Source organism: Artibeus jamaicensis, unplaced genomic scaffold (genome assembly GCF_021234435.1).
Source record: "Artibeus jamaicensis isolate MK-2021 breed Jamaican fruit bat unplaced genomic scaffold, CSHL_Jam_final contig_332, whole genome shotgun sequence".
Taxonomy (NCBI): Eukaryota; Metazoa; Chordata; class Mammalia; order Chiroptera; family Phyllostomidae; genus Artibeus; species Artibeus jamaicensis.
In genome coordinates this window covers 28,861,577-28,886,558 of record NW_026521788.1, presented here as the reverse complement: position 1 = coordinate 28,886,558, position 24,982 = coordinate 28,861,577, and the positions used below count along the sequence as shown (strand labels likewise).

Genomic DNA, 24,982 nt, shown 5'->3' with positions numbered 1-24,982 from the left:
GAAGCAGCAAGAGAGAAGGGGACAGCCACCTACAAAGGAGTTCCCATCAGACCGTCAGCTGATTTCTAAAAAGACACCTTACAGGCAAGAAGGGGCTGGAAAGAGGTATTCCAAGTCATGAAAGACAAGGACCTACATCCAAGATTGATCTATCCAGCAAAGCTTTCATTTAGAATGGAAGGACAGATAAAGTGCTTCTCAGATAAGACCAAATGCAAGGAGTTCATCATCACCAAGCCCTTATTATATGAAATGTTAAAGGGACTTATCTAAGAAAAAGAAGATAAAAAAGATAAACAGTGAAAGGACAGCAAACTCACAGTTATTAAGAACCACACCTAAAACGAAAGCAAACTAAGAGGACAGCTAGATCAGGAGTGGAACCATAGAAATGAAGATCACAGGGAGGGTTAGCAACAGGGGAATGGGAGGAGAAGAAGGGGGAGAAGGTACAGAGAATAAGTAGCATAGACAGTAGGTAGAAAATAGACAGGGAGGAGGGCAAGAATAGTGTGGGAAATGTAGAATCTAAAGAACTTGAGACACATGGACATAAACTAAAGGGGGGGGAATGATGGGGGAGGGGTGTGCAGGGTGGAGGGGAATGAAGGGGGGCAATGGGACAACTATAATGGCATGATCAATAAAATATATTAAAAAAGAACTTAATGGGAAATGTGAACTTAATAAAGAAGGTGGAAACTATAAAAATAACAAAATGGAACTTTTACAGTGAAAAATAAAATATTTGAAATTAAAATTTTCCTGGGTAGACATAACAACAGTTTAGATACTGCAGAAGTGAGGATCAGTGAATTTCAAAACAAGGAATATAAACTATATCAATGGGAGCATAGAGAGAAGAAAAACATTGAAAAACTGAGCAGAACCTCAGTGACCCATGGGACAATATTAGCTGATCTATCATATATGCAATTGGTTCACTAGAAAAATGATGGGGGAAGAAAAAATACTTAAAGAAATAAGAACTGAAATTTTTACAAAAGAATGAAAAAAATAAATATACAAATGTGAGAATTTCAACCAAATACATACAGAATAAACATGAAGAAAAACACACCAATGACATCAGAGAATTATTGAAAATTAGTGATAAAAAGAAATATTTTAAAAGCAGCTAGGGGAAAAATTACATATAATAGAATGAAGATAAGAATGACTGGACTTCCCATCAGCAACAATGCAAGCTAGAAGATAAGGGAAGGATCTAACCAATCTTCCTTTTGTAGGCAAGGAAATTGTGGCTCATAGCGATGAAGATGTACGAAGTCTGTCCAGAAGATATTCAGCTATGCAATATGAGAAATAGAGACATTTATTGAAGAAGATGCAAGATACAAGAAACATTGGACATAAGACATTGATGCCTCAGTCTCCTTCAAAGTAGGCACTTTGGGACCTCACACAGTTCTCCCAATTGTCATCAGCTGCCCTGTCTTTTTTTCCGAATCTCACTGATGATCTGAAATCTCTTCTCTAAAATCACAAAGGTGATTTTAGTTTTGGGAAAAGCCAGAAGTTGCAGGGCACCAAATCTGGTCTGTAGAAGGGCTACAGGGCCACTAGTTGAGTCACCTGGGTGATTTGATGTTTTTCCAAAAAACTCTGCATGAGATGTGATGCTGGAACAGGCACATTATTGTGATGAAGCTGCCAGTCACCAGCTGTCCATAGCTGTGGCCTTCTGAATCATCCCAACAGTTTCCACGGAGGAATTTTCAAGCTTAACACAAAATCTGATGCAGATTCATTCCTCTACTTGCTCAGTCATTTTGAATGAGACAGCCACGAAGTACATGTGCTCACTCAATGGCATCTACCACCCCCCACTGACTGGGACAGTGAAGTTGTCATTGTTCACACGTACAAATTCCTGTCCACTCTCCTTGGCTGCCAGGTTATGTGGATGTTGTGCAAATCATCCTCATTATACTAACAATGGCTGGACTTCACCTGTACAGACCTCATAGACCCCCAGTCATGCTGCAGAGTGGAATTTAAACCCAGATCTGTTGACTCTAAAGTCTTGGAGTTTTTTTTTCTGGTTCCCAATTTGACCCTTTTAAATTAATGAGAATATCATCTTTTTGTAAGAATTGCAATGTTTATTGCAAAAAAATTCAATATATGGAAGTGCTAAGAAGTAAGTAAAAATAACCTGATACTCCCCTACCAGTGATCAATCATTAATATACTGATAAATAACCTTCCAGGCAAAATAAGGCATAAATTTACATGTATGTATACAGTTTAATGGGCATGGGGTCATACTCTAGGTAACTAAGACTACTGATTGTATACCAGATATATATTCTCATCTTTTCCCTTGGTAACAGGACTCTGGGCAATATGCCCAGTTGAAAAACTCCCTTTTCCAGGCCATCTTCCTATCTCTGGAAGATAGGCATGGTCAGCAAATGTGGCTGGGTAGGGCTCCTGGGGAAGCTGTTGTGGCCCTTCCCTGAGATTCCTAGATCCTGGGAAATGATGTCTGATCTCCAATAGTTGTACTGTGGCTTTGAGGGCAGAAGGTGCCTTTCAAGGATGGCAGGATCCTGAGCCTCTGACAATTTCAAGGAACTGCCTCATCAACTACGACAACCTCTGACTTCTTTTCTGTAGGAGCATAAACCACTAGTTAGTTTAAGCTGTTGGGCTTAAAAATCTTTGTATCCCTGTGTGCATTTTTAAGCTGACATTCAAAATTTTTTATAACTTTAAATAGTTGCGGAGTGTAGTTCAGACTCATTGAAGCTGCTAACATTCTAAAACTGTCATATCACTTTAAAATATATTTAAGGAAATATGAAGTTCATAGTAATTTGATAGTTACCATCATCTATTTAAAAATACATGAACAAAATCTTTAACAGTCAAATTTTAGGTCACTCATTTTTAATTTTGAGTTCTTATTTCCATTCCAAGTATCTTACAGAATTTCATCCTAACATCTTTTTGTGGTTCAAGGTGTTTTACAGATTCCTTTATCTGGTGTCTCTGGAGTAAAATCACATGCATATGTGTACATATACATACACTGAAAAATTTTCATTTCTTGTGACCATATATGTCTCCAAAGATTGAAAATTTATCTGGGATTGAGCTATATTACAACCTTAATGAATATACAATTGAAGAAAACAATGTAAGTAAATTAAGTTTTTATAAACATGAAACATAAAAGTAAAAAAAAGATTGGATATCTGTTTTTAATAACATGGATTCAGCAGTTTATATTTTTATTAAATTTAAAATTTTTAGAAATAATAACTGAAAATTTTTCAGTCTTTTTTGTTTTAGAGTTTACCTATTTTTAGAGAAAGAGGAAGGGAAGGGGAAAGAAACTGATGTGAGAGGGGAACATCGATCAACTGCCTTTCCTGCACGCCCTGTCCAGAGGTGGAACCTGCAACCTAGCATGTGCCCTGACCGGGAATCAAAACAGCCACAGCGGTCAGGTCTGAATTGAGCAATTTAAAAAAATTAATTAGCTTGTTTAGCCATGGTGCACTATTACTTATTGCAGGCATGAGACACAGTACAGCTCATTTCTCTTCTTATCGATTATTTTCATGGAGGTAAGCACAAGGAGACCTTGCTCACATAGATGAATAAAGAGGAATGGAACATGTTTTGTTATAGCATTATCACATAATTCTTTGAACATTTCATGAGTTACATGCTACAAAAATCACACGACAATATATCTCTAAAGCCATTTTTAACATTCTATCAGTTAGCAGTTTGGGTAAATCCCTTTTAGTTTTGTTGAAAGGAAAGAATGAGAAACCAGTGATTTGCAAAGGATTTGCTACCCAACCATTAGAGCAATTCACATTCTCAATTTCTGGGAAGTTTATCAAAAAAGCTATGTACCAAGACCTATCAAATGACTTAATTATCCTCTCAATCCTATACAGAGAGACATTTTTTAAACTGATAGGCACAAAAAGAGTTGGGAAAAATCCAAACACAAATTTCAATGGACACTTACCAATATAATATTTTTTTATGAAATTCTTTTGTCTCAGTGCAAGCTTTAAACATATTTTCATAGAAAATGTCCACCGTTATTCTAGATGGCAAAGCTTGTTCTCAGTGCCAAATCAGTTAGCCAAGTCAAGATGACTTATTTTGAAATATGACACACATTCAGAAAAGTTTACTACACAAACCCTTGGGGGGGGTCAATAAAAACTAAAAGAGTGAACACACATGTAACTGTCCCTTTGTGCTGGCCTCCCAGGAACCCCAGTAACACCCCTTCTTCTCTTCCCTCTCCCTCCCTTTTCCTGGAGGATGCTGGTCTTTTGACATTTATGGTAATCATGCTTCCCTCTTTATAATTTTGCATTGTATCTTCTCATCCCTAAACAATACAATTTGCCTTAATTTTGAATTGTTATAGATTCTTACTGTGTATGTCATTTTGAAATGTGTGTCTTGTTTGAAATCATGCGTGTGCTTGTAAGTAGAGGTAGTAAGCTACATTTTCCTTTTGGCATAGTTGTTCATTTTATGAAATTACCACAATGTATTTAGCCAGTTCGGAACTATAAGAATCATGTTGCTATGAATATGCATTTTGTTACAACCTGAAGTAGAATTGCTAAATTCTAGGGTATGCCTCTCTTCCATTATAGTAGAGTGCCAATAATGTGTTTTCCAAAGTAGTCCAACCAAGGTTACATTCCTACACTCAACATGAGGTCCTGTAGCTTCCGTCCTCACCCACACTTGCATTCATCAGCCAAGCAGTACATATTTGTATGTTTTTGTAACTCCTGTATATTTGTCAGTCTTTGTCCTTTTGTACTTCTTGTACTTTCTGTGGGTATATAGGAATATCTGACTGTGATTTTAATGTGCATTTCCCTGATAATGAATGGGGCTGAGTTCCTCCTGTGAGTTGTTTGTTCAAAGCTTTTGCTTCTTTTCTATTGAAATGTTTGTTCCTTGCTGTTTTGTAGGAGTTTTTCATACTTGGAAGTGATCCCATCATCAGTTGCAAAGATCTCCCAGTTTGTGGTTTGTCTTCCCAACCCTTACGTGGTTGTTTTTAATTATCAGAAAGTTCTTAATTTAATGGGGTCCTTACTGGTTAGTGTTTCTTGTGTCCAGATTAGGAGGCATTCTTTTTCTAAATTGGAGCCATCAAGATAGTTTCCCACATTATCTTCAAGGAGCTTATTGTTTTCTTTTACATTCAGGTTTATAATATGCCAGGAATTGATTTTGCTGCAAAGTATGAAGTAGATGTTGCTTCATTTCCCCCTCAAACAGATATCCTTTCAGCTTTGTTTGTTAAAATATTATCTCTTTCCCACTCTCTTTTACTAATAGTATATAAATGTATTAATAATAAATTAGCAATATATTAATTATTGAATGCAGTTGGTGATATACTTGAATTTAAATTTGCAATTTCTACTAGGCTCTTTCTATCTGTCCTGCCCATTCTAGTTCCCTTTCCTCTTTTCTTGCTCTTTGGATTTATTATGTTATTATTAATTTCATACTCTCCATTATCTATGGTCTTGGAAGTTATACATATTGTAATAACCTTTGGCTGTTCACCCTAGACATTACCACCTTCATTCTTGATTAGGAAAATGATCATCTTTATGGACAATGGAAGACTGTTAGAAAACTTTAATTCTATTTATCCCCTTCTTGACTTATATTGTTGACATACATTTAAATTTTAAAAAATATTTTAAATTCAATGATATATTATTATTATTCTTGTTGACACAGTTTGTGGTCACTTACAGTTACCCACATTTTTATAATTTTTGTTGTTCTTTATTCCTTCCTGTATCTCCAACCTTCAATTCAGAATCACTGTTCTTCTGTTAGAGAAATGCACTTTTGTGGTTTGCTGGTGAAAAATTACCTCAGATTATCTGAAAATGTCCTTATTTTGTCTTCATTTTGAAGGATATTTTTTGCTGTGCACTGAAGCCCAGTTCTTTTCTCCAGTTCTTTAAATGTATCATTCCATTGACTTGCAGTTTTGTTTCTTTTGAGAAGTCAGTTGTTTGTCTAATTGCTGTTTCTTCTAAGGTAATCTTTTTGGTTCTTTTCCACTTACCTGCTTTTGAGATTTTCTCTTTGTTCTTCATTCTCTGCACTTTTACTGTGATGTGCCAATACAGCCGGCTTGCTGTGGGATTACAGGGATTCTTAGATCTGTGACCTGATGTCTTTCATCAATATGGCAGCTTCTCAGTCATTGTGAGTTTAAATATTTCTGTTGTTCTATTCCCTTACTTCACTGTTCTTGGGGCTCTACTTGCAAAAATGTTGGAACTTCTTGGTGTTTCATCTGTCTCTAAACTTTTTTTTTGTATTTTCTGTATATTTTTTCTCTGTTTCATTCTGGGCAATTTTTTCTAACAAAATTTTCCAATTCACTAGTTCTCTGTTTAGGCATATTGATTCTTCCTTTGAGTTATTACTTTTAGTCACTGTATTTTTCAGTTGTAGAATTTCTATTTGTTTACTTTTCAAATATATGTCTTTTTTGTACAGTTTCTAGTTCTTTGCCCTTGTTGGTGTTGTTTTCTTTCATTGCCTAAATGGAGTAAACATAGATTTTTTTTAGAGCAGGGCCTTGTATAAGATGAACATGAATATACACTTTATTAGCTGCCTAACCCTCACAAGTCATTTGTCTCTCTGAACCTCAGCTTCCTCATGTGTAAAATTCAGAGTGTAATAGAACCTGTCTTCTAAAGTTGTTGCGTGGACCAAATTAGATAAGGCAGGAATGGTGCCTGCCACTTAGCTGGTGATAGAGTTACCTGTGGTGTCAGCTCTGTGGCGCTGGGCATGCAGGGGTTCTAGATCTTATTTGACAGATGGAACTACGCTGCAAGGAGCTGAAGTGACTACTCCAGGTCACACAACTGCTAAAGGACACAGTCCTGTTTCCCAGTGCCTTCCACTCTAGGTAATACTTCCTGGGCACAGGCTGATGTCCAGCCTCGGAGCTCTCTGAACTGGTCATAAAATGGACAAATGGAGTTCAGTACTTGGAGGGCAGCCTGGGACTCCTATGGACATGGATAGAGAAGGATTCGGTTTATTTGATTTGCATCACCACTGTGGACAAAAACGTGGTCAAAATCTTTTGTTGGGGGTAGACAGGGGATTAGTAAACTTAAGGAAGAGAAATTTTATTTACACCTTTGTGGCTAAAGCTAATCCTATGATTTGCCTATTGATTTGCTTTTAATGAGATGTTCCACTTGTGTACTGCCTCTGAAAATGCACTGAAGTCTTCATGTATGTGTCAGATGTGCACAGGCTCAGGAAAAGGTCTTTTACAGTGTGAGACCCACACTAACAGTTCAGCATAAGGCTCTGGAATCAAACTGCCTGGGTTCAAATCCCAGCTCCACTACTTAGGAGATGAGCTGGGTGGTGATGATGATAACCATATTTATTTCATGAGGTATCTGTCAATTAAAATGAAACTTAGTGAAGGTTGTGCTATATGAGAGCGTTAGCACAGGGCATGGCAAACAAGAGTTGTTCCATAATAATAGCTATTGCTACTGTAATTAAGATGCAGAATCTCACACTTACAAAGCATTATGTTTGCAACCAAAATATCAGCGAATTGTTCTCCCTGCTGTGGACATGAATGATAGCTCAGTCTGGAGCCCTGGTGTCTGAGCTCCTAGGTGTCTGTTACTTTGGCACTGCCAGCCTCTGCGTCTCGGGCATCTCTATAGCCCCCAGCAATGCTTAGCACAATGAGGCTCTCCATAATGGTCTGCCCACTAGAATTGAATAGGCCATTCATCAACCGGGGAAGTTGTCCCAGCGGCGTGGCACAGTGGCGATGCCTGGCTATGGAGCTGAGGAAAATGAAGTCAGGAGGACCCTGTTGGGAAGACTCCCATCTGTGACTTCAGTGACGCTATTTCTGACTGAAGGTGGTGCTTTCAGGGAAATTTCCAGACATGTACTGACTGATGGGAGGCTGGTAACACACACCAAGATTTAACACAGTTGATCCTGGGTAAGTCATTTCATCCCTCTCTAACTCGATTCTCATCTCAAAGAATAGGAACAAAAAATATCTGTCCTCCCAGAATTTTACAAGGATCAAATTAGTTCATAAGTGTGATGTTCTATAAATGTAAGATCTTCCTCTCTCTCTCTCTCTCTCTCTCTCTCTCTCTCTCTCGCACACACATATACACACATATACTAGTTGTGTTGACTAGTGATTAGTTTTTCTATCTTCCCACCCTGATAGCTGGTGGGGAGCTGGGAGAGCCCAGAAGTCCCTTTCCCAACATGAATTTTAACCTGTGAAGTTCTCCTCTTGGCCGCAACCTCCAGAGAGAAGGGGCCAGCATGCTCCTTGCTGGACAGCAGATGAATCATGAAGAAATATGGTGGTGATGAGCCTAGTGATTCATCACTTAGTCAGCACAGGAGGGGAACATTTTTCAGGTGGGGGATTCAGGAACAAAGAGTCATCCCTCCCTAAGGGCAAACACCTGAGAGCCGAGTGCAGCAAGAAGCTCAGGCGTTTGCCCTGGGTGAGGAGAGCTCGCTGATAACGTCTTCCTCCCTTCCTGTGAGCCTGCACTACTCCAGCCAGCCTTCACTGTCAGGGCTCTGAGCCTCTCTGGCCTTCTCAACTGGCCCCTGGCCTCAGCTCATCTGGTCTCCCATTGTCATTGATGATGCTCAATACATATTAATAATAATAAGCTTTACAGAAATTATTTCACTTAATTCTCATGACTTGCCAGCTAGGTAAATACTATTATTATTCCTGTCTTACAAGCTGGGAAACTGAGCCATAGAGAGGTTAAAATGTACCATTTTACTAAGTCATATACCTGGTGGATGGGAATGCAAACCCAGTTTGACTACAGAGTTCATATTTTTACCACCACTTGGATAGCAGGGATGGTAGGAAAGAAAAAACAGAGGGGATGGGAGGAAGGGTAGAGGAAGGAAGGGAGGAAGGAGGATAGTTTCAAAGTTGGGAGGGGGGATGAGACACTGCATGTGTGAAAGTTCTGTGTAACATTTAAGGAGTAAAGATGGACTAGTATTGTCATAGTCAGACCGAGGTTGTCCTTCAGGAAGGACAACTTCAGGAAGTTGTCCAAGACAGACCAAGGTTGTCACTTCAGGAAGAAGTGTGTCCTCTGTAAGCTGGGACTCTGGGCTTTTCCATAAGGGTGCTCTCCCTACCCCCAGCCCCAAGGCGAGTCTCTCTCTGGACCTGGAGGGGAACAAGGGACAACAGTAGAACCCAGAGCCTCAGAACCCCAGAGACATGGTACTTTCTGCCCTTGGCTGTCTGTGGCCTTGGGTAAGGCCCCTTCACCATAAGCTGTACCCTGGAGTCCACCTTTGTCTCCATGGAGACAACGCCCTGCCCTGTGGACCTGTGAGGGCCTGTGTGTCACAGCCCCAGCTTCAGCAGTCAGATTTCAAGCGTTGCACAGCCACAGTGACCAGAGGGGACTGTACTGGGCAACACTGACACAGAAAATGTCCATCCCCACCGAATGCTCTGTGGGTGAGCACTGTTCCATATTCATTTACGGGCCTTTTTCTTTTGCAGTAAAGCTTACATACAATAAATCTTATTACCCCAGAAAGTTCCCCCATGCCATCCCAGTCAGTCTCTGCCCTTGCTCCAGAAGTAATTGCTGTTTGGATCATTTTTAAAACCATTAAGTTAATCCTGCCTGTCTATGAAAGAATCTGATTGGTTTTGCCAAGGGTCCCCTGAAAGCGTGCATCATTTTCCACTTCTCTCAAAAAAAATGAGAGGGTTTTGCAAGTAGTTCTTTCCCTCTTCTCTCCTCCTCACACCGCCGGCTCCTATGTGCCTGACAAGCAGTGTGGACTGAAGCTGGTCCTTGGGGCTGTGGCCTGCTTCAGGGAGCCTGTGCCATTCCAGCTGCCCCTGCTGAGATTTGACCCCTGGGGACTGGGTGGACATAGTTCCCACTGTGTCCCTTTCTAGGAATGTCTGATCAGTGTTCCCAATGCAGGCTTTGTGCCAGGTGGATGGGAGAGTGGCCAAGGAGAGCAGAGGCTGCCACCTTCTAAGGATCATCAGGGCAGGGGTGGGTCCAGAGGTCTGATCCAGGCCATACTGCCTGGACTGGTTGGTCACTGGTGGCTCTGATCCTGTATGGGGCACTACGGGACAATTGAGTCAAGTCTGAACTGGAAAGTAGGAGCTATAAATCACTTTTGGGTAAAAATTCTGGGGAAGGTGTAAAGAACACATGTTACCTTATTGCTTTAGGTCAGTTAAAAAAGGCTCAAGAAAGAAAAACCAAATTCAACACTTGGCATGGACTTCCTCACCAAGGCCTGGAAGGCTCCCAGGAGCTCACAGCTGCCCCCAGGCTGGCTTCTCCCTGTGCCTGCGTCCCCAGGGGGTGACCAAAGGCATCTTGGTGCTGAGGGCCAGCAAGAAGGATAGAAACTGTGATTTCATGGACCCCTGAGCTGGCATAGAATGACCTTCACAGAAGGAAAAGGCCTGCTGGGGTGAGATAGGAGGAGGGTGCAGCATGATCCATCACAACTGGGCCATCAACGGGTCTGGGGGCTGGCTCCAGTGCCCAGCAGGAGGGACCTCCATACAAGGCCTGGAGACTATCACCTCCTGCGGTCTGTTGGTTGTGATCATTTCAATATGTATGAATGGCAGCTAGATCAGAAAGGGGCCTGGTGGCCTGAACCACACTAGGAGGGAAGAGAGGGCAGCAGAGGACTCTGAGGCTGGGGAGGAAAGAAGTCAGGAAGGATGTGGCTGGGAGCTGCCCCGAGGAGTTGCTGGAGGTGGCATATCTCTGAAGCTGATGGGAAGGGAGCAGGCCTAGAATGGCGAGGTGCTTAGGGACTCGCTCAGTAGCAGGAAGGCCACAGGTAACCCTGAAACTGCATGGTGGCCAGGCCAGAAAATGATGAGCCAAGAGTCATATGTGGAAGGGGAGACCTTTTTGTACGTTGGGCAGGGCCCGATAGGTCAGTGACTGTGTATGTGTGTGGCTGGTTGGAGGGTGGCAGTGCCAACTGCGGAGGCTGATCCAGGGGTTTCATGGGGGCCCTGTATCAGAAGCTTCCACAGACTTTTAGGAAGTCCTGGAGATCAATGTTCAGGGGGGCCCCAGTCTCTCATTCCTGCCCCCTCTGTACCCCAGAATTCACAGCATACAGGCAGGTTGCTGCCTGCAATTCCTGTCCATACAGAAGGCCAGGTGGCCTGCCTTGCCCTTTCCTGTCCCTCCACCCAAATACATACTTAGAGAGGGAGAAAAACCTCTTTGCCTCCAGCTGGCACCTCAGTGTTATCAATGACCTGTCACCAAAGTCAGCTTTGAAACCTGTATTGTGTACCGATGACCCACAGAACTTGGCCCGAGATAGGCCTGGCAAGGAGACCAGATCCTACTCATTCAACAAGGGGCAGGAGCAGGGCCAGAGGTGGGGGATGAGGGTTGTTGTTGCTGAGAAACATTAAATAAACACTTTGTTATCTTGAGTAGTTGGAGCTGTCCAGCCACAGCTTGGCAGAAACTCACTTGAAATATAGTAAGCTCTCCATCACTGGTGGTATCCAAGACGATTCTGGATAAACACTTGGCAGGGATTGTGTGTGTGTGTGTGCATGTGTGTATGTTTTAGACTATGGGCATATCTGTGACCCATTTCTTCTTTAGATAATTCATTCTCTTGGACATACACCAATATGTGTTAAAAGAAAACTTGAAATTGATACCATACAGGAAAGACAGAATCACATGTTATAAATAGAGGATAACCCTTAAAGTCACTTCCACCACCACTGCCACCATCACAGGCTAATCAGATCCTCGCAGGACACTGTTGCCTGCCTTGTTGTCTGGGCCAAAATGGAGGCAGCAGGTGTCAGAGGGATGTTGAAGGGAGATTCGCTCCCACTCCCTATGAGGCTCTCTCCTCGTGCTCAACAGGAGCATTGGAAAGGAGACAGGTCCTGCCAGGTCATTCCTCCAGTGCTGCTCAGCACCACTCCTAGCTGCCCCTTGGGGTAGCTTCTCCCTGCAGCCACACTCCCCTGTCCTCTCTTCTGTAAAATGAGGCGTTTGGAGAGTAAGTTTGACGCTCTAGCAATTCTTCCAGCTTCAGACTTACAGTATTCTTCCGGTCCAGTATGATCTTTCAGGGTGGGCTTTCATGGGGTCAGGGCTGTGTTGACCCCTTCCCTGGCTCCCCCATGAGTCCCTGCTAGCCCAGCAGGAAGGGCATGCTCTGCTGGTAGGCTTCTGTCTCCTCAGAGACAAAACCTGTCCTCAGAACCTCTCTGTTCCCCCACCCCAATCCCCTCTGCTTCAAGTCTGGCCACACTGAGAGCTTCACATGAGCTGAATATTGGTTTAAAAACTAAGATCCTGTTAAAAAGATTATTGTCTGCCTTCTTCTGCAAGCCTCTGAGATGGAGCCTATCCTTATTTGATTTGAGTTCAGGGGCACTTTCAAAAGAAGTGGTGGGGTGGGGGTTGGGGGAGCCTGTTTCTCCCTGAGAGCGAGACAGAGAAGCATGCTTCATTTATGGCTTTGTTCAGAACTTGGAAAAGAGTTTTGAAATATTCCCACCGGCAGGTGGTCAGGGTTTAACAGGGTAGTGCCCTGTTAAACATAGTACTTATGCAAGAAGACAGCAACACCTAGCTTGGAGCAAGTCCACGATGTGAAAATTAATGAGTAATTATGCACTTTACCCAGGAAGGGTTGCTCTAAGGAACCCTTTAAATAGACAATCCCTGGTAACCTTTACGTAAAATTCTATTTCTTCCCAGAGTGTGGTAAGGACTTAATAAGATGACCATGTTTCAATGAGATGCATTTTGGGATGGATTTCCTCCCAGAAACCACTAATCTCCTTTATTTCTGTATTGATTTTCTTATTCTGAGCATTTCACGAAGATGGAATCATATACTATGTGGCCTTTAGTGTCTGGCCCTTTCACTTAGCATAATGTTTTCAAGGTCCACCCATGTGTGAGAACCTCATTCCTTGGGGAAGTGCTATCTCCCTGTGGTTTTGATGTATATTACCCTGATGCACACCTGGGATTTGAGCCCAAGTTTCTCAGTTTCCAAATCACTGCTTAGTCTACTGCAGCAAAGGACAAAGACAAGGAGAAATGTTTGTGGGGAAGGAAATACTTTTCTTCCACCATTTTTTCCTATGGTGTCTAGAGGACATGGATTAGTCCAGGCCCCCGTATGAAAACTATATTGAACACAAGAGGATGGGATAGTATGTTTTAGATGATGCAAAAAGCTCAAACCACAATAGCCTTAAGAAGCCAAGAGCAGAGAGGACTCCATGGATGAAGAACCGGCTTATTTAAGATGTAATAGCAAAAAACAAGACAAAAACAGCAATTTTTTGTCTTGAAAAGAGACATTCATATTACCAACAGAGTGAGCATGGCGCCTGCCTCGCACCCCCTCCCTCCACCCTCCCTGGAGGCTCCCCAACCACCTCTGCCTGGGCTGGGTCTGGTTCCTCCAGATGCTAGGCTCGTGGCTGACCTTTCATGGAGTAATGCGCTTCATCACTCTACAAGTGCATACCAGTCAGTTTAAGCCTTTTTCAAAGGTCAATTACCATAGTTTTTAACCTTTGAATCCTCAGTGCCTGGTATATAATAGGTTTTCGATAAATGTTTGTTGAATTCATCCATTTAGCTATTCAACAAATGTTTGTTCAGCATCTACTTTGTGCCAGATGCTGTTCTTGGCTTCAAGGATAAAGTAATGAATACAACAATTAAAAATTCTCTGCTCTCATGAAGCATACTTTCTAGTGGATAAATGAATATAGTTTACAAATATGTGTTTGAGATAATAAATATGATGGGAATTTGTAAGCTTACATGCTCCATAAAATAAAAAATTGTATTCCCCCCAAATAAAAATAATACTAGCATCACGAGTTAAGTGGAGCATTGACTAAATGGAGTTTTATGCATTTATACACACACACACACACACACACACACACACACACACACACACACACAGTTCTGTCCAGAAAGTATCCAGCCACATACTATGGAAAAAACATTTATTGAAGAAAATACAAGATATAAGAAGAATTGTACATAAAATAATTAAAAAATAAAGTACAATACAGAAGAAAAAAGAAACATTGTACATAGGACAATGGCACCTCAGTCCCCTTCAAAGTGGGCACCTTGGGACCTCACACAGTTCTTCCAATCATCATCGGCTGCCCCGTTGTATTTTCCCATATCTCAACGGTATGAAGTCTCTTTCCTTTCAAAGTTGATTTTAGTTTTGGAAAAAGCCAGGAGTAACAGGGCACCAAATCTGGACTGTTAGGGGGGCTGAGTCACCTGGGTGATTTGATGGTTCACCAAAAAGCTCTGCACAAGATGTGATGATGCACAAGTAGGTGTGTTGTTGTGATAAATATGCCAATCACCCGTTGCCCATAGCTGCAGCCTTCTAAATAATCTGAATAGTTAATGCGGAGGAATGTTCAAGCCTAACACAAAATTTGGTGTAGATTTGTTGCTCTACTCACTCAGTCATTTTAGTGTGATAGCCACCAGTACACACACTAACTCAATGGTGTCTACCGCCCCCACTGACTAGTACAGTGAAGTCATCATTGTTCAAGCATGTGCATTCCAGTCCACTGTCCTTGGCTGCCAGGTTACATCGATGTTGTACACACTGTTCTTGTTGTTTTAACAATGGCCAGACTTTTTCTGGACAGACCTCATATATACACACATATATGTAAAATCCTTTCATTTATTTATTTAATTATTTGTTATTGTTATTCTTTCACAGTTGTCCCAGTTTCTTCCCCTTTGTCCTTCTTCACCCAGCCCACCCCTGCTCCCACAGTCAGTCCCACACTGTTGTCTGTGTCTGCAGGTCTTCCATACATGTTCTTTTTCTAGTCCCTTCCCCACAACAACCCCATGTAGAAGATACAAGATATTATCATCATTTCCACTTTATAGGCAAGGAAACTGAAGCACACAGCGATTAAATAACTTGCCCAGGATCCCATGGTGATTAGGCAAGAAAGCCAGAATGGGAACCTGGGACTATGGCCCCAGCACTTGTGTGCTTCACCACTATGCTGTGGCCCTTCCCAAGACAGAAAGCAGACATGAACTTGGCCTGAGCTGTGTTCTGAGTCCTGGCTGTCACAGCTTTTATTTATTAGGTCCACTCTGCTTGGCGTGGGCCTGGGATATTTGGGTTGGCTGACAGGCCCTCAGAGCAAAGGCAAGAATGTCCTTCAGGATCCATTTTATCACTCTGTCTGTCCCCACAGGGCTATGCTCAGCCTTAATCGCCCATGGCCTTGAACCTGACCCTCCCAGAGTATATTCCTTCCAGCCCTCTTGCTGCCCTTCTCCTAAGTGATTTTGTGGGAACCTGCACCTATTGCTGGAAGCTACTGAGTGACCTCATGGCTGTGGCAAGTGCTCCTGAGTCAGGAGCCTTCCTTCTTGTGCCTGCCAGGCCAGTGCCCCCCAGGTGAGGCAGAGAGCCCCCGAGGAGCTCCAGGAGGGAGAGGGGAAGAGCCAGGCAACTCACTGGGTTTGGTCACATTTGCTCCCTGATCTGGGTGTGGACAAAAATGGGGCCATATCCTAACCCTGGCAAGCTCAGGGGAGGCCTAGAGGGCAGACTTTACAAACTCAGAGAAGTGACAACAAAGGATTGTCTGCACCTGAAACTTCTAACTAAAAATGAATCATAGTGGATAGTCTTGTCCTCAGCCTGTAGCTTCCTTGGCAAAGGTTAGTTTTTACCTTAACTGAGCCTATCTATTGTCTTTGTGTATCTAAGATAACATACCTTTGGAATGTCAGAGTAATCTCTTTCCAGACCCTTCAAGGCACAGCCTTCCACCAGAGCACAAGACCACTGAACCCCTCACTGTTATCTTGTTCCCCAGATACTATCTCTGTGCTGTAGACGTTAACTACCCTGTACCCACCAATGTAAAAGTATGTGTCTTCTTGTTTTACTTTTTATCCAATCCCAGAGCTTTTCCCACCTTGCTTTCTACCACCTCTCTGTAATCTACCACCAATAGATTTTATGTAACCCTCCCTTTAGTCTCTCATCCTTTGATTATAAGGTATAAAATAAGTTGTAAAACTGTCATTCTCCGGAGCATTTTCTCAATCCACTGAGATTTTGTTTCCCAGCACTTGTCATCAATTTGGCTCAGATAAACACTTACAAGACTCTTTCTTAGGCTGGATGTTCTTTTGTCAACATAGGTGAGCTGTGAATGTCCTCTGGTTTCTCCCCGTAGAGGGTGGGTGGTCCATCAAAGGCTGATCTCAACATCTTGGTTCTGTCTGTGCTTAACAGACACTGGAAGTGCCTCTGAGCAGGAGTTGGAGGGTAGAAAAACACGCCATGAACCTTCAGATTCCAAGAAGCTAGGCTGCCGAGCTTTCTGATTTGCAGCAGGTGAATAGGACCTGCCCAGTCTCATTCATGGCTGTACTCCAATGCCTAGGCCAGGTGGGCACACAGTAGGCACTTGGGGAGTATCTGTTGAATGACAAGCCTATAAAGGAAAGTTAAATCCTATCTAGTTCAACCCTCTCATTGAACTGGCAGGAAACTGAGGCCCAATAAGGGGAAGTGGCTCAGCTAAGCCATTATTTATAGCCAACAGATGGGAGAACCAGAAAACAAGGCCAGGTCTCCGGCTGTGTACTTTAGAAGAGATGTTCTTTCCAACACACCAGGTGGTCAAGATCTGCAGGATGCCTCTCCTAGAGGGAGCCCAAGCACAGAGTCCCTGCTTCTCTTCTCCCACTCCCTCTGATCTCCAGGAACATCTGCTCATTAGCAGCCCAAATCGAATAGACAGGAGGCCTGGAGGAACAAGTTAACCTTTGCAGTTTAAAGTGCTTTCACCAGAGGAGGGGAGGGAAGAGAAGGAATAGGAAAAGGGAATAATGACAATAATAGTGGTGGCTATGACTTATTGAAGACCTACTGGGGGCCAGGCACTGGGGATGGCCCTCTTTACATGCATTATTTTTAATTCTTTAACATTCCTAAAACATATTGTCTGTCCATGGTCAAAGAATCCTGGTTACTGCTTAAAACAAAGCAAATAATGGAAACTTTATAAACAGAATGGAAAAAAATATGGGTGGGCCCAGGTACCCGGACAAGTGTTCAGGGGTCTAGTGCTCAGCCCAGCAGAGGGGTTGTAACAGATTGCAGCCAACAGGGGAGCCCCAAATAAGGATTTGTAATGGGGTCCAGGAAATATTAGGAAAAAATATATAGGATGTTCTCACCCCCACAAGTCTGAGCTGGGGGATGGGACTCATATAGCAGGGTCATTGAGAGTTGTTTTGAATAGCAATGGTTTTGCAGATAACCTCTAGAACAGTCATTTAACATATCCATAACCTTTAACTGGTTTCATAGATATGTTAACTAGCTGTGGCCTTGCTTTGAGCCAGCGGGATGGGAGTGACTTCAACCCATGATATACCTGGGAGGCAATGCTCCCTGGTTACAGAGCTTGTACAAGAGCTTGGAGGTGATTAGCTCTGCACCACAGGGCCACACCTGCCTGGACTTACTATGGCAGCCCAGTAAAGCTGGAAAAATACAGGAATGCTGACAGCTGTGGCCGATTCTGTAACAGGGTCAGCAAAGCTCTCCCTGCCTTGATTGTGGGCTGCTGTGGTCCTGGAGTTTGCAGCCACAGAATGAGCTATGCAGCCACAAGGTATGGGGTTCTAATGCCAGCCCCACCAAATGCAACCAAGTAGTCCCCTTGCTCATTCTTCAAGTAAATGGCTAAGAATATCTACCTCTTAGCATTGTAGAGAGGATGAAATATATGTGACAAGAAGGATTTTGAGTCCATAGTAGGTACATAGTAGGCATTTGGCAATTGTTAGTTCTCTCTTCTACCTGTAAACCAGTGTCTACTTCCAAGAAAGATGAGCCTTGCATCCTCTGTCCCCAAGGAATCAGTATTTTAATCAATGATTCTTAGAAATCACAGAATGGAGGATCAAAAAATGCATTTCAAAAGGTAATTGGGGACATAATAAAAACCACTGACATGCCAACTCAAGAGAAATTGAAATGTCCTGACATTTTCTACCTGATACATGAACAAAATTTGAGAGGGTTTTCCCAAATTTGGTAAAAATTCTGAAGATATACATGATGTTACCAATAATAAGATGTAAACCTGAAAATAACTTTTGTAAACAATCAATGGTAAAAATGTAAAATTTAAAAAAAAAAGTAATTGAGAGACATGTAGCGGCAGAGGGACTTCCTTTTCCCTAATGCTCTCACTGCTGGTTAAATAGTAGGTTAAGAGACAATTATAAAATTTATATATACATTCTTTAAACACTTTATTGTAATTTAAAATACACAAGCATATATTAATTTGGCATTTTAAAAACTTTTATATTATGGAAAATTTTAAACATATATAAAACAGGTAGACCAATGTTTCATGTGTGGCATGACATCACCCAGCTTCAGAAATTATCGAATTGTGGCAAGTTTGTTTCATATGTATCTGCCCCCGCAAAACGCTATGACTTTGAAGACAATTCTAAATGTTATTTTATTTAATTTCTACTATTTCAGTCTGTATCTGCTATGGACAAAACTGTGTCCCTCCAGAATTCCTATGTTGAAGCCCTTGTCCCCATTAGGATGGTATTTGGAGATGGGGACTTTGGAGGGTAGTTAGGTTGGGGGAGGCCATGACAGGATTAATGCCCTTCCAAGAAGAGACAGCACAGAGCTGTGTCTCTCCACCCACATGTACACAGGAAAGGCTGTGTGAGGACAGAGGAGGAAGGCATCCATCCATCTGTAACCCAAGGAGAGAGCTCTCACCCAGGCACTGATATTTCAGGCACCTTGATCTTGGACTTCCAGTTTCCCAAACCGTAAGAAGTAAATTCCTGTTGTTTAAGTCACCCAATCTATGATATTTTGTTATGGCAGCCCACACTTACTAATGTAGCATCTCCAAAAGATAAAGATTCTTCAAAACAAACAAACATAACAGCAATAACATTACCACACCTACAAAATAGATCATCGGATATCAGAGGTGAACTTATGATGTGAGGCTAAGGCTCTTCTCCTGAGTGTGCCCCAACTAACTGGGTCCTATATTGCTTTAAAGCAAAAGCCACAACTGTCAAGCACGGTTTCAGATTTTTAATGTGGAATGAGAATTTAAAGATATTGGATATGAGAACAGAACTCTCACCCACCATCTTTCACAGTTATCTCACTCACATTTTTGACATTGTTTTGTTTTTAGAAACTCACTTTTATTGAGCATTTTCAAAGCATTCACCTTAGCTTCCACAGAAACGACTCTCATTTCTATACTCATATTTAGGTTTTTTGTATTTAGTTATGAATTAGCAATAATAAGTACAACTGGCACAAATAGGTTTGGAAACAAACATAGTTGATTCTTTCTAAGCATCCCACTCAGCTTGTAGGAGAAGGACCTGGGAATGCTGAAGCGTGGTCCATGGTCTTTGCACAGTGCTTTACAGAGGAACTAAGAGCACCAAATGATTTGGTAAGCCTGTTAGGTAAAGACTGAATACATGTGCTTCTTCTGCATATTTTGGAGATTTTTTTATGTTACCACAAATGGTTTCATACCAGTCTTCTTGTATATTGGATAGTATCCATTATACCACATGCCTTAACCCATGCATTTCTTATTGGTGGACACAGAAACAGTTTATTTTTTGTCTCTTCATTTTGCTTCTTTGCTAATATATAAACTGCTTCAATGAGCCTCCTTATTCACATAACTTGCTTGATGTACTTTAACCCCTATATCTACAAGATACATTTCATAGTGTGAAATTGCTGACAAATTAAAATATATATATTTAAATTTTTCATTGATATTGCCAACTTGTTCTCCAAAAATGTTATATTAATTTATACTCCCACCAACAGTATTTAGAAATGTGTATTGCACACCCATTCAGCAACTATTACTCAACTTTTTTATTTTGTACCTGTTCAATAAATAAAAAGTGGTATCTTACTGTTTTTATTTTAATTTATTTAATTTTGAGCGATCTAGAGCATTTTTCATGTGTTTTATGGGTATTCATGCTAAGTTTTCTATGAACCATGAGTTCATATTCTTTGTTCTCCTTGTCTTGTTAAATACTTTTGTGAAACGCAATTTAATTTGATAATATATTTTTTAAATTTTTATTTTATTGATTATGCCATTACAGTTGTTCTATTCCCCCCTTCATTCCCCTACACCCTGCACCCCCACCCTTAACATTCCCTCCCTTTAGTTTATGACCATGTGTCTCAAGTTCTTTGGATTCTATATTTCCCCTACTATTCTTGCCCTCCCCCTATCTATTTTCTACCTACCGTCTATACTACTTATTTTCTGTACCTTCCCCCCCTTCTCCTCCCACTCCCCTGTTGCTAACCCTCCATGAGATTTTCATTTCTATGGTTCTGCTCCTGATCTAGCTGTCCTTTTAGCTTGCTTTTGTTTTAGGTGTGGTTGTTAATAACTGTGAGTTTGCTGTCCTTTCACTGTTCATCTTTTTTATCTTCTTTTTCTTAGATAAGTCCCTTAAACATTTCATATAATAAAGGCTTGGTAATGATGAATTCCTTGAATTTGATCTTATCTGAGGAGCACTTTATCTGTCCTTCCATTCTAAATGAAAGCTTTGCTGGATACAGCAGTCTTGGTTGTAGGTCTTTGGATTTCATGACTTGGAATACCTCTTTCCAGCCCCTTCTTGCCTGTAAGGTCTCTTTTGAGAAATCTGCTGACAGTGTGATGGGAACTCCTTTGTAGGTGACTGTCCCCTTATCTCTTGCTGCTTCTAGGATTCTCTCCTTCATTTTAATCTTGGCTAATGTAATTATGATGTGCCTTGGTGTGTTTCTTCTTGGGTCCAACTTCTTTGGGACTTTCTGAGTTCCTGGATTTCCTGGAAGTCTATTTCCTTTGCCAGATTGGGGAAATTCTCCTTTATTATTTGTTCAAATAAGTTTTCCCCTGGTGGCTATTCCTTTCCCCCTTCTGGTACCCCTATAATTCGGATGTTGGAGCGTTTAAAGATGTCCTGGAGGTTCCTAAGCCTCTCCTCATTTTTTAAAATTCTTGTTTCTTCATATTTTTCTGTTTGGTCATTTTTTCCTTCCTTCTGGTCTGCTCCCTTGATTTGAGTCCCAGTTTCCTTTCCATTACTATTGGTTTCCTGTGCATTTCCCTTCATTTCAATTAGTTTAGCCTTCATATGTTCCTCTAATTTGTGACTAAAATCAACCAGTTCTGTGAGCATCCTGATCACCAGTGTTTTGAACTGTGCATCTGAAAGTTTTGCTATTTCTTCGTCACTTAGATTTATGGGCTCTGGGGCTTTGAGATCTTCTTGAGCCATTTTTGGTCTGTTTTCACCCATTAAGTATGAGAAGTGGAGCCTTAGGGGCGGGGCAGGGCCTCCAGGGGGTAGTCGCTGGGTTGTGACAGTGCATGTGGGGGTGGGGTCAGAGCCGGGAAATGGTGGCCATCTCTGCTTCCTCCTGTCTCTGGGACCAGCTATGTCTTGTCTCACTGCCCACTCCCTCGCCGGTCTATCCGTGCAGGAATGCGCCAGCACAGTCAACCCACCGCCCTCCACCCTCACCGGATCCGCTGGTCGCTCACTGGGTCACGCTCACTAGGTCACTCACTGGGTGGGCCCTTTGCAACCCCATGCCTGGGATCCACATGCCTGAGTCCGTCTGAGTTTTTCTGTGCAACCCCGCTCCGCCAGCTGCTGGTTTCACCCCTCTTACCGGTCAGGCTGAAGAATTCGTTGTTATCAGACTTCCGAAAAGTTCAATTTTCTGTGTTCTGGCTGTTTTCTGTTGCTAATATTTTGTTGTCTCTAAACTTGGTTGTGTGAGAAAGCACGATGTCTCCACCTATGCCTCCATCTAGGCGGAAGTCCTTAATTTGGTAATATTTTTCCAACGACTTTCTATGTGTTACAAAAATTCACAGTGAGGCCAACAGAGCTGAATGTTCATCAGAAATGAGTGCTTTCCCTTCCCTTGTGCGGCCTTTCCCCTGGGAGGAGTTTGCCTCTAGGGGCTCCATTTCCCTGACACTCACTTTAAAGTAGGTGAGACCATGTGACAGAGTTCTAGCCAGTGGGCTACAAGCATGGATGATTTGTTTTAAGATAATTTCCATGTTACTTACTTTTAACCATATAGATTAAAATGTTTTAATGGTCATTTAAAAAATGAATTTTGGGTTTTGTGTTATGCTTGGAGAGACTCTCCCTATCCCAAGATTATTTTAAAAAGCATATTCATATATATATAAAGTTTATGTTTCTATTAATTTTTTATCTGTGATTTATTTCAGTGTGAGGTGAAAAAATGGGTTTCCATCTTTGTTGTTACTTCCCCTGTAAATGGTTAGGCAGTCATTTCCATTCCATTTATTGAACGATCTATTTTTTAATCACTGACTTCAACTACATCTATATCATCTACCAAATTTCAACTTGCATTTGGGTTTTATATGCAGACTCTCTCCTGTTTTGTGAATTTGTCTATCTATTAATGCATCGTACCAAAGTGTTTTAATTATTGTAGATTTACAATAAATACTTTAAAAACATCTGGTGAGGAAGTCTATCTCCCCTTTCCCCCATTATTTTCCTGGCTATTCTCATACATTTGTTTTTCCAGATAAACTTTAGAATAAATTTGTCTGGTCAAAAGAAATTATATCAGTACTTTAACTGGGATTGCTTTAAATGAAGAAAACAAATTTTTACAACACTGAAATTTTTTTAATTTAATAATATCGTTTAATTTATTCAAATGTTATTAAAATATCTCATTGGAGGTTTAAAACTTTTTTCATATAGATCCTGCACAGTTATAATTAAATATATTCTTAGGTATTTTATCTTTTTTCTTCTTATTAAAAAAGGGGTCATTTCCTACACTGTATTTTTAGATATGCTTTATTGATATGCTATTAGAGTTGTCTCAATTTTCCCTCCTCCACTCAATACCACCCATTCCTTCTGGCATTCCCCCTGCTTAGTCTGTGTCCATGGGTCATGCATATAGGTTCTTTGGCTTCTCTATTTTCTATATTGTTCTTAACAAACCCCTATCTATTCTGCACTTATCAGTTTGTACTTCTTAATCCCTGAGGCTTCTTCTCCATTCTCCCCTTCCCCCTCCCAATCAATACCCTTCCAAATGACCTCCATATTTATGATTCTGATTATTTTCTGCTTGTTTGCTTAGTTTATTTTTTAGATTCAAATTGTCGACAGTTGTGAATTTATTGCCATTTTAATGTTCATAGTTTTGATCTTTATATAATAACAGCTTGTATAATATATACAAGCTGTTAATATATGGTCTGTCCCTGGTGATGATGAACTGCTTTAGCTTTACCTTGTCTGGTAAGCACTTTATCTGCCCTTCAATTTCAAATTATAGCTTTGCTGGATAGAGTAACCTAGGTTGTAGGTCCTTGCTTTTCATCATTTTAATAACTCATGCCAGTCCCTTCTAGCCTGCAAAGTTTATTTTGCAGCTGACAGTCTTATAAGAACTTCTTTGTAGGAAACTATCTACTTTTCTCTTGCACCTTTTAAGATTCTCTCTTTATCTTTAACCTTTGTCATTTTGATTATCATGTGTCCTAGAGTGAATATCTTTGCATCCATCTTGTTAGGGACTCTCTGCACTTCCTGGACTTGTATGTCTATTTCTTTCACCAAATTAGGCAAGATTTCTTTCATTATTTTTTTTGAATAAGTTTTCAATTTCTTGTTCTTCCTCTTCTCCTTCCAGTACCCCTATGGTTCCAATGTTGATTCGTTAGAAGTTGTCCCAGAGGCTCCACTTATCCTCATTTTTTAAAATTCTTTTTCCTTCTTGCTGTTCTGATTGAAAGTGTTTTTATTCCTTATGTTCCAGATCACTGATTTGATTCTCTGCTTCATCCACTCTACTCTTTATTCCCTTTAATTTTTTTTTTTATTTCACTTAGTGCAACTTACATTTCTGCCTGGGTCTTTTTTATGCTCAAGTACCTAATGAGTTCCTTGAGCATACTAATAACCAGTGTTTTGAACTCGGTATTAAACAGACTGCTTATCTCTATTTTGTTTAGTTCTTTTTCTGGAATTTTGTTCTGTTCTTTTCTTTGGATCATATTTGTTTTCTCCTCATTTCTCCCTCTATTTGTTTCTATGTATTAGGTTAAAATGCTTTGACTCTATGTCTTAGTAGTGTGGCTTATTGTAGACAAGTGCACCAGTAAGTTGGATAGGGCACAGCCTTAGGTAATTACCAGGGCAGGGCAACCCATGTGAACCAAGTTGATGAAGCCTCAGATATGGTGTTGCTGCTCTGTGGCTCTGTGTTGGGGAGGGCTCAGAAAAGGTACAATGACCTCTGCCTGGCCTCCAGAGTTTTGTCTGGGAGAAGGCTGCCCATCTGCACTCACCCTGATGCCAGACACTTCAGATGCTCCCCCCATGCCACTAGTGCACTTTCAGCAACTGCCCCAGTGCTGGAGCCCAGAGAGAGTGAATCCTAAGTCTGTTGCAGGCCATTTAAGAGGAGATGCCTGAGAATCCCAGTTTCTTCTACCCCAACCTCCCAGTGGTTTTTTAGCCAGAAGTTATGGGGTCATATCTTCTTGGCACTGGGACCCTAGGCTAGGTGGTCTGGTGTGGGGCTGGAATCCCTCACTCCTGAGGTATCCCTCCAGATTTTTATCTATCACACATGGCTGTGGGACCACTCATTCAATGTCTGCCCCTTCTACCCTTCTGAATAAATGTGACTTCTT

The 24,982-nt window shown here is 41.4% G+C and overlaps 1 pseudogene; it reads right to left on the bottom strand.

The window, feature by feature from the left end:
• The window catches only part of LOC119038178 (acidic leucine-rich nuclear phosphoprotein 32 family member B-like), a 54,639-nt pseudogene extending 29,972 nt beyond the window's left edge, over positions 1-24,667 (bottom strand).
• Between the last annotated feature and the right edge of the window lie 315 nt (positions 24,668-24,982).